Raw genomic sequence first — 7795 nt, 5'->3', positions numbered from 1 at the left:
AGGTAGAACACCCTGTACTTGTCTACATTGGAAACCATCAGGATTTGGTCCACCCACCTTGCAAGTGTGTACAGGTCAGCTTGTATCCCCAGTCTGTCCTCCAGTGTGACCATCTTCCCACATAGTTTAGTGTCATCTGTAAACTTTGCCAGTCCGCTTCTGATGCCCAAATCCGGATCATTAATGAAGATATTGAAAAGTACTGGCCCAAGTACTAAGACCTGAAGGACACCACTGGTCACCTTGTGCCATGTTGATTTGCTCCCTAATATTCTTTGGGTCCGACCCCACAACCAGTTCTCCAGCCATTGGACTGTGAGATGGTCAAGGCTACAGTTCCCCAGCTTAACCATAAGGACATCATAGGAGACCAAGTCAAAGGCTTTCTTGAAATCCAGGTATATGACATCAACCTCATCTCCCTTGTCCAGGCAATATGTCACATGGTCATAGAAGAAAATGAGGTTAATTGGGCAAGACCTTTCAGTAACACAGCCATGTTGGCTGGATCTCAGAAGGTTGCCTTCCATTAGCCTGTTGCTGATGGATCCCTTGATGATTTTCTCCAGGATCTTTCCAGAGATGGATGTCTGACTGATTGGCCTGTAATTTACTGGATCTTCCTTCCTTTCTTTCTCGAAGATTAAGATGACATTGGCTTTTTTCCAGTCTTCTGGTACCCCTCCCAAGTGCCCCGAGTTCTCAAATATCTTTGCCATTTGGTGTGCTATGATGTCCTCAGGCAAATTTGAGTGGTACATCCCTGGACTCTCATATGTTGTGTAGGAAGTTTTGGTGCCTAATTCGTGACTTCAGAGTCCATTGAGGTTAGAATTAAATACTGACAAACTGCATTGAAACCCCTAAGAGCCTCTGAGGATCTTATCCCAAAGTAACCAAGTTCTCTTCTCTTCTCCCGTGGGAAGTTGTGACCCACAGTTTAAGAACTCCTGCCTTAACCCTTTTTTAAAGATTTCAGAAATTCAGGAAATTTGTTCCAAAGCATAATAATAATTCTACAAGTATAACAAGTGATCTCCCTTAGTGTAATACCAGCTTTACTAATACTCTTTTTTGTTTCTCAATCACTGCTGTACTACACAAGCCTGAATCTTCTTCCCATTGTGAAATGTGTCAGAATATGTGTCTGTTTGATTAACAGTATCAGTCTTATGTCTTATCTTTCTGCAGTTGGACATATTACATTTTGAGGATGTAGGGGAATTGAGTTACAGATGTTCTATGTAACCCCATAAAGATTAATGCACACTGATGAATCACTGACTGTAGGAGCTCCCACTGGACAACAGGATGAAGAAGGTAGGATACTTTGTTATCTGTGGCTATGAGATTATGTTCTAGTTGCACACAATGTGCTATGAAGTAAAGCCATTTAACACTGAAAGGAGTTACTTGCAGAGACGGTGAAGATGAAATACCCAAAAGAAAAAAAAGATCTGGTCAAAATGAAGCACTCTGAACTCCTTCCTTATGAAAAGCAATTATGTAATCTAGTGGACAGTAGGGATTAGCACATAGCAGGTACTCTAACCTGAACAACACTGAGTAAATTGTGTGTTTAGTAAGTTGTGTGTCAAGGGCAACCAGCATGGTTTCATTAGGGGAAGGTCATATCAGACCAACCTGATTGCCTTCTGTGATCAGGTCACAAAAGCATTGGATGCAGGTGTTGCAGTGGATGTAATCTTTCTGGACTTCAGCAAGGCCTTTGACACTATCTCCCATGCCATTCTCATTAAAAAACTGGGTGACTGTGGCACTGATGCCTACACAGTCAGATGTACTGCAAATTGGCTTAAGGGTCGTACTTAGAGGGTATTGGTGGATCGGTCTTTTTCGACCTGGAGGGAAGTGGGCAGTGGAGTGCCCCAGGGCTCGGTCCTTGGGCCAGCACTGTTCAATTTCTTTTTTAGTGACTTGGACGACAGGGTGAAAAGCAGCCTGTTTAAATTTGCTGATGATACGAAGATTTGGGGTGACATGAGCACGCTAGTAGGGAAAGACAGATTACAGCAGGACCTGGATAGGTTACAGGGGTGGGCTAATGAAACTAGGGTGGGTTTCAATACTGACAAGTGCAGAGTGCTGTACTTAGGCAGTAGGAACTGGCAGCACACTTATAAGTTGGGAAACTCTCTTCTCAAGAGCACAGTGGCAGAAAGAGATCTTGGAGTCATTATTGACTCCAAGATGAACATGGGCTGACAATGTGAGGTCACAGTCAGTAGGGCTAACCGTACCTTGTCGTGCATCCACAGATGCATCTCAAGCAGGGCCAAGGAGGTGATCCTCCCCCTCTATGAGACACTGGTCTGGCCGCAGCTGGAGTACTGCGTCCAGTTCTGGGTGCCGCACTTCAGGAGGGATATGGACAACATGGAGAGGGTCCAGAGGAGGACCACTCACCTGATCAGGGGGCAGCAGGGCAGGCCCTATGAAGAGAGGCTACAAGACCTTAACCTGTTTAGCCTTCACAAGAGAAGGCTGAGGGGGGACCTGGTGGCTGTCTATAAACTCACTAGGGGGGACCAGCAAGGTTTGGGAGATACTTTGCTCCTCCTAGCACCCCCCCGGGTAACACAGAATAATGACCGCAAGTTGTTAGAGAGTAGGTTTAGACTAGATATCCGAAGGCACTACTTCACAGTCAGGGCAGCTAGGATTTGGAACCAACTTCCAAGGGAAGTGGTGCTGGCTCTTACCCTGGGGGTCTTTAAGAGGAGGCTTGACATCTATCTGGCTGGGTTCATTTGAGCTTTCTCTTCTGCCCAGGGCAGGGGGTCAGACTTGATGTTCTGCAAGGTCCCTTCCGACCCTACTTCTATGAATCTATGAATCTATACAGACTGTCAGTGGCCTGCATCTTTTTACAAAAGCAACAGGGTGTGTCTACATGATAAGCTTTATTACACAGAGGACTAATATACAGTGCAGTAAAGCATCACTGTGTAACCATGTGGTAGGCTACTGTGCAGTAAAATAGGCTAATGTGCAGTTATCTACTACTTGACTATAGAGGTAGTAGATTAACTGTGCATTAGCAACTGTGTAGTAGGGCATGTGTAGATGCTGGTCAGGAGGGGACCCACTGCTGCTTGGCTAAGCCCCATGTGGTGCAAGCTGTGCTGGCTGCAGGGACAACTGTTTCCCTGCCATATGGGGATTGGGACCATCCTGATCCCCACATAGCTGGGAGGTGGCAGCCAGAACTGCTCCACCTCAGCCAGGTGGGGATCAGGTATCATCTACATGTGGCAGGGAGAGGTGTCCCTGCCTAGTGGGGACACTGCCTGACAGCCATATGGGAATCAGGACCCTTCCAATTCCCACATGGCTGCCAGGCAGCATCCACACTAGGAGGGGATGCTTCTTCCGGCTAGGTTAGAGTACCTGCTATGTGCTAATCCCTACTGTCCACTAGATTACATAATTGCCTTTCACCAGCCCCCTGTCCCTTGCCAACCTGGGGCCGGCACCTGGGGAAGCCTGGAATGCCCCCTGGCTGCTGAAACAGGGCAGAGCAAGGCAGGTGGGCAAAACATCCTGGGTCTTACCTGCTCCAGTTGGGAGCAAATTTGCTTCCAAGCTGGTGCACATGTAGACCCTTTTCTTTTTTAAAGCTCAGTAATTTTACTGGGCATTAATAGCACATGTAGACAGACCTAGAATGTCACTGTGTTATATATTTCTTCCTTATTTGTTTTGTGACATTTGGTGGGTAAATATGGAGCAAGGATAGGAAAAAGTAAATAATATATTGATTTGTTACATTATTTCTCTTGGCTGTCAGATCATCTTTCTTGCTGTCTTATTTCCTCATGAGAAGAGACTACGGCAGGGTTATATTTTCAGATTCTTGTAGTCTTTTAAGGATTTTCCCCCCTTTCCAGTACAGTGTTTAGGAAAGGGGAAAAATAGAGCATAAAGATCTTTTAATGAAGAAAAATCTTCCCTCAAAACATAGGGCCATTTGGGATAGTCTACTGCATTGTCAAACATAACAATCGGATGTTAAATTGTGATTCCTCCTAACTCCACTATTACCTGTCTGTAAATTGAAAAATCTATTTTTTTTTAAAGTCAGCTATAGTAACATATAATGACAAAAGTTTCCAGTCTAAAATAAAAGGTATTCTCAGGAGCCTTACAGATTCTGTGTTATGTCCCATAGTAAACAAAGAAGGGGGGTGAGGGGAGAGGGGTACAGGTGAGGCTTCAAGAGTAGCCAGGATTTTCTGGCATGTTCAGTACTACTGCCATATCTCCCTTCTGTTAGACCTCCTACAAGAAAAGTGAAGAGATACCACAGGTCATGTAGGAAGAATGTACGCAGTTTATACACTTGTCCAGCTAATTATTCTAACTACAGCACTTATGCAGTGTCATAGCATACATGGGCTATGATTGACACGTAGAAGTTTACAATGTCTAGTGTTATAGTATTTCTAAAAGTGCCAGACTCATTTCAGTATGGTAGAAAGTGAGATTTGCTCTAATGGAGATAGGCTGTTACTAATAGCCTACTTTAATTTTTCTGTGTTTCATCTCTAAATGCACTTTCATATTTGTCTAAGTCCTTGAAACTGGAAAAAACAAGTTTTTTTCCATGTAGGTGCACTGCAATTACTAGTTGGAAATATGCATTCACTGCTACTGTCTCGGAGATAACACTAAATGTAAAGCATAAGCAAGATCATCTAAAAATACGACAGAAAGTTGCTTAAAATAAGTTCAAATTTTCTTTTAACATGTGGTACATTGAGATGAGAACTCGTACAAGTACCTTAGGCTCAGAAATAGATAAGGTAGTGTAACGTTACCGTTACTAAGATGCCATGAGAACAGTCATCCATTTTCATTATGCCATAATGTTACAGGGTTTGAAAACATTGGTTGGCTGAGGCAATGCTGCCCTGTCAAGATGAAATTATGTTCAAAGTACCCAAAGGAGGAATATAGATTTAGAGGAAATTCAGGATAACAGACCTAACTCATTCTCTAGTGTCAGTTCTCCTTCCAGCTTCAAAGCTTCTAGCTTTACTGGACACTTTCACCAAATTGCATACAAACAGAATGGAAAATGACAGACTGAAGTATTCCTACTATTCTCACTCAAGTGAAAACTTGAAGATTCTCCCCACTGCAGGTTCATATTTACTCAGCTACATTAGAAGAGCAAATTTAGAGATTGGAAAAGTTGGAAAAACCGAGGCATTCATAAAATGCCACTTTACTCATTGTTCCTGTTCAGGACCAGAGATGATGATCCGTATTTAAAAGTGTGTGAAGAGTCTCCCTAGCTCCCCATATGTAGTCACTGGAACACAGGAATTGCTTCTATTTTGTTTTTGTAACTTTTCATATTACCACATATGGGAGAGAGATGTCAGACTTTTTCTGTTCCTTCATGCTTTGGCCTTTTATATGGACTGAGATCATGCAAGGAAGCATAACTCACTACACATGAGCACCTGAGAAAGGCTCATGCATTTCTGAAGGTGATGCCTTTTCAAAAGATGCCAACAGCACTAATACCTACTAATGGATGTTAAGAATAATCCAGCACTACATTTGCATTTGTAAAGGGTCTGTGTAAAACTAGAACCTGTTTGTTTGCAAATTATCCAGTTTTTACACTGCACAACTGATTTGCATATGCAAATATTTGATTTGTGGACATAGTGGTGTGTATCAATAAATCACTCTTGAATATGTTACTACTACACCTTTGTGCTGATTCACAGAGGATATATGCCTTTTTAGAGGTTCCTGGTGCTTTAAGTTTAATGTTAAACTCTAGATGTTCCTAGTTCAGTCACTGGTGGCTTGACTAGAATGACGTGTCACAAAAGCATTTCTGAATAGGATTTTGAAAATGAGGTCTATAACATTTAATGGGTATATGCCGTACTGTGAAAGTTTGTGTGGTATCACATGGTTTATGCTGAAATAAAACTACATACAAATACCACTTTTCACTTCCCAAGCATTTGTATGAACAAAATTAAAAAAATATATAAGCATATTGGCCCAGGGCAAAATAACATGAGCTGATACAGTTTCTGTAATGAACACCAAAAAATTCTGCCTTCCATGTGGATCAAGAAAAACAATTAAGCATGTGCATAATTTTAGTGTGTATATATTCCTATTGAATTTATTTCAAGGCTCAAAGTTATTGCTGAGCTTAAGTGTTCAGCTGGATCAGAGTCTACCTTTTGAATTCCCACTGGAAATGCCTGCATCTGTGTTTAAGTAAATTTCCACCTGTAAAAAACTGCATCTCAATTTTTCAAAGAATTTGAATCAAGCATGAAGCATTTTTCTAGGATACATGCAAGTAATTTTTTTTCCAACAGTAAAAGAATCTAAGTAAAATATCTTGAAGCTAATAGTCTTTTAAATACCCTCTGCCTTCAGAAAGTGATTAGGAACAGGAAGATTTTACATTTTAGTTTTGCTAACACAATCAAGAAATTATGTCAATAGAGATTATCTCTCTTCTTTTATAACATGGTACGTAACAGCTCAAAGCACAAGTGAGACTGTGATATATGCTCCACATTGGAGTCCTAGAGATCTACAGCCCAGTTCAGCTAAACTAGTAATGTAAAGTGATTATAATAACTACTACCCACTTGTACTGTGTCTTATAATTAATTACCTGTTCTCATGGGCATCCAGGATCACACATTATACACTGAGATTCAGGCAGCATTTTTAATCTTCTTATGCAAACTTTGGTTTCTTTGTGCATTTGCTTGAAGGGGTAGCCCAGAAGATCTTCCTGTTTCCTTAGCATTTACCACTTATAAGCTCCTGCTAAGTCTGTGACACAAAGCACAATGCACCTTAAGCCTCTGATACTACTTGACTGTGTATGAGTCCTCAAGCACAATCTCTCACTCTTGGTCCCTAACTGGTACATTGCATTGGAATTTCTTGTCTTGCCACCTCTTTACCTTCAAAAATGCAGGTGAGAAACACATGGAGAATGATAAAAGCCCTACAAGAGGGAGCTCTTGTTTTCTCTCTCTTTCTTTGCTTCACTTTCTGCATCTAGAAATTCATAATTGTATTTATTCACCTATTTTCTGAGGAACTATAATTCTTCATTAAGAAACATTTGCAGAGTGCTTTGATTTCCTTGTAAAGAAAGTCCTGTAGAACTAAAAGTAATACTGTTTTCACAGGATACAGACAGACACTATATTTGTTACACATCTAAAGAATAAACATTTTGTTCCATGGCAAACTGTGAGCACACAGATGTACATGGCTGCTGACCCACAGAAGATCTGGCCCAAGTGTCCTGGAAAAAATATGCCAGGAAAGGAAAAAAAAAAAATTTTTTTTTCCAGAACATCACAATAGAGATCGATACATTTGTCACTGCACAGCAAAAAACAGGGCAGCTGGTCTGCTAGACATCTTACAGTAACCCACTCCTGCTGCCTCTTCTGCTATTCTTGAACTTGGGACAGCTGCTTTTCCACTTGGGGAGGCACTTTATTGTCTGGAGGTGACAACTCACAAGTACTCTTACCCATCTATTTATTATCCACTGTGATGCCTTGCCAACCCTATCATGCTTACTAACTATGTACTTTAGGATATATTTTTACCAATTACTTCCACTCGTACCTTCAAGCACAGCACCAGCTGGAATCACTAGGAATGAAGTGTTAGTGCACATACAGCAATCAGGTGGTCTTCAAGTGAATTTGCCAGAGAAATGGCAGCCTGTGGTTACAATCCTGACTGCCAGCAATAC

The 7795-nt window shown here is 41.6% G+C and overlaps 1 long non-coding RNA gene across 1 annotated transcript in view; it reads left to right on the top strand.

Annotated features, from left to right (window-relative positions):
* The window catches only part of LOC109298696, a 67014-nt gene extending 59231 nt beyond the window's left edge, over positions 1-7783 (top strand). Inside the window, exons 2-3 of the long non-coding RNA XR_002097681.1 lie at positions 1192-1320; positions 7383-7783. This is a non-coding gene — a long non-coding RNA (uncharacterized LOC109298696). The remainder of the gene's footprint in view (positions 1-1191; positions 1321-7382) is intronic.
* Positions 7784-7795: the final 12 nt, after the last annotated feature.

This window comes from Gavialis gangeticus, unplaced genomic scaffold, assembly GCF_001723915.1.
Source record: "Gavialis gangeticus isolate Ggan-Ray unplaced genomic scaffold, GavGan_comp1, whole genome shotgun sequence".
NCBI classification, from domain to species: domain Eukaryota; kingdom Metazoa; phylum Chordata; order Crocodylia; family Gavialidae; genus Gavialis; species Gavialis gangeticus.
This window is presented reverse-complemented; position numbering and strand designations above follow the sequence as displayed.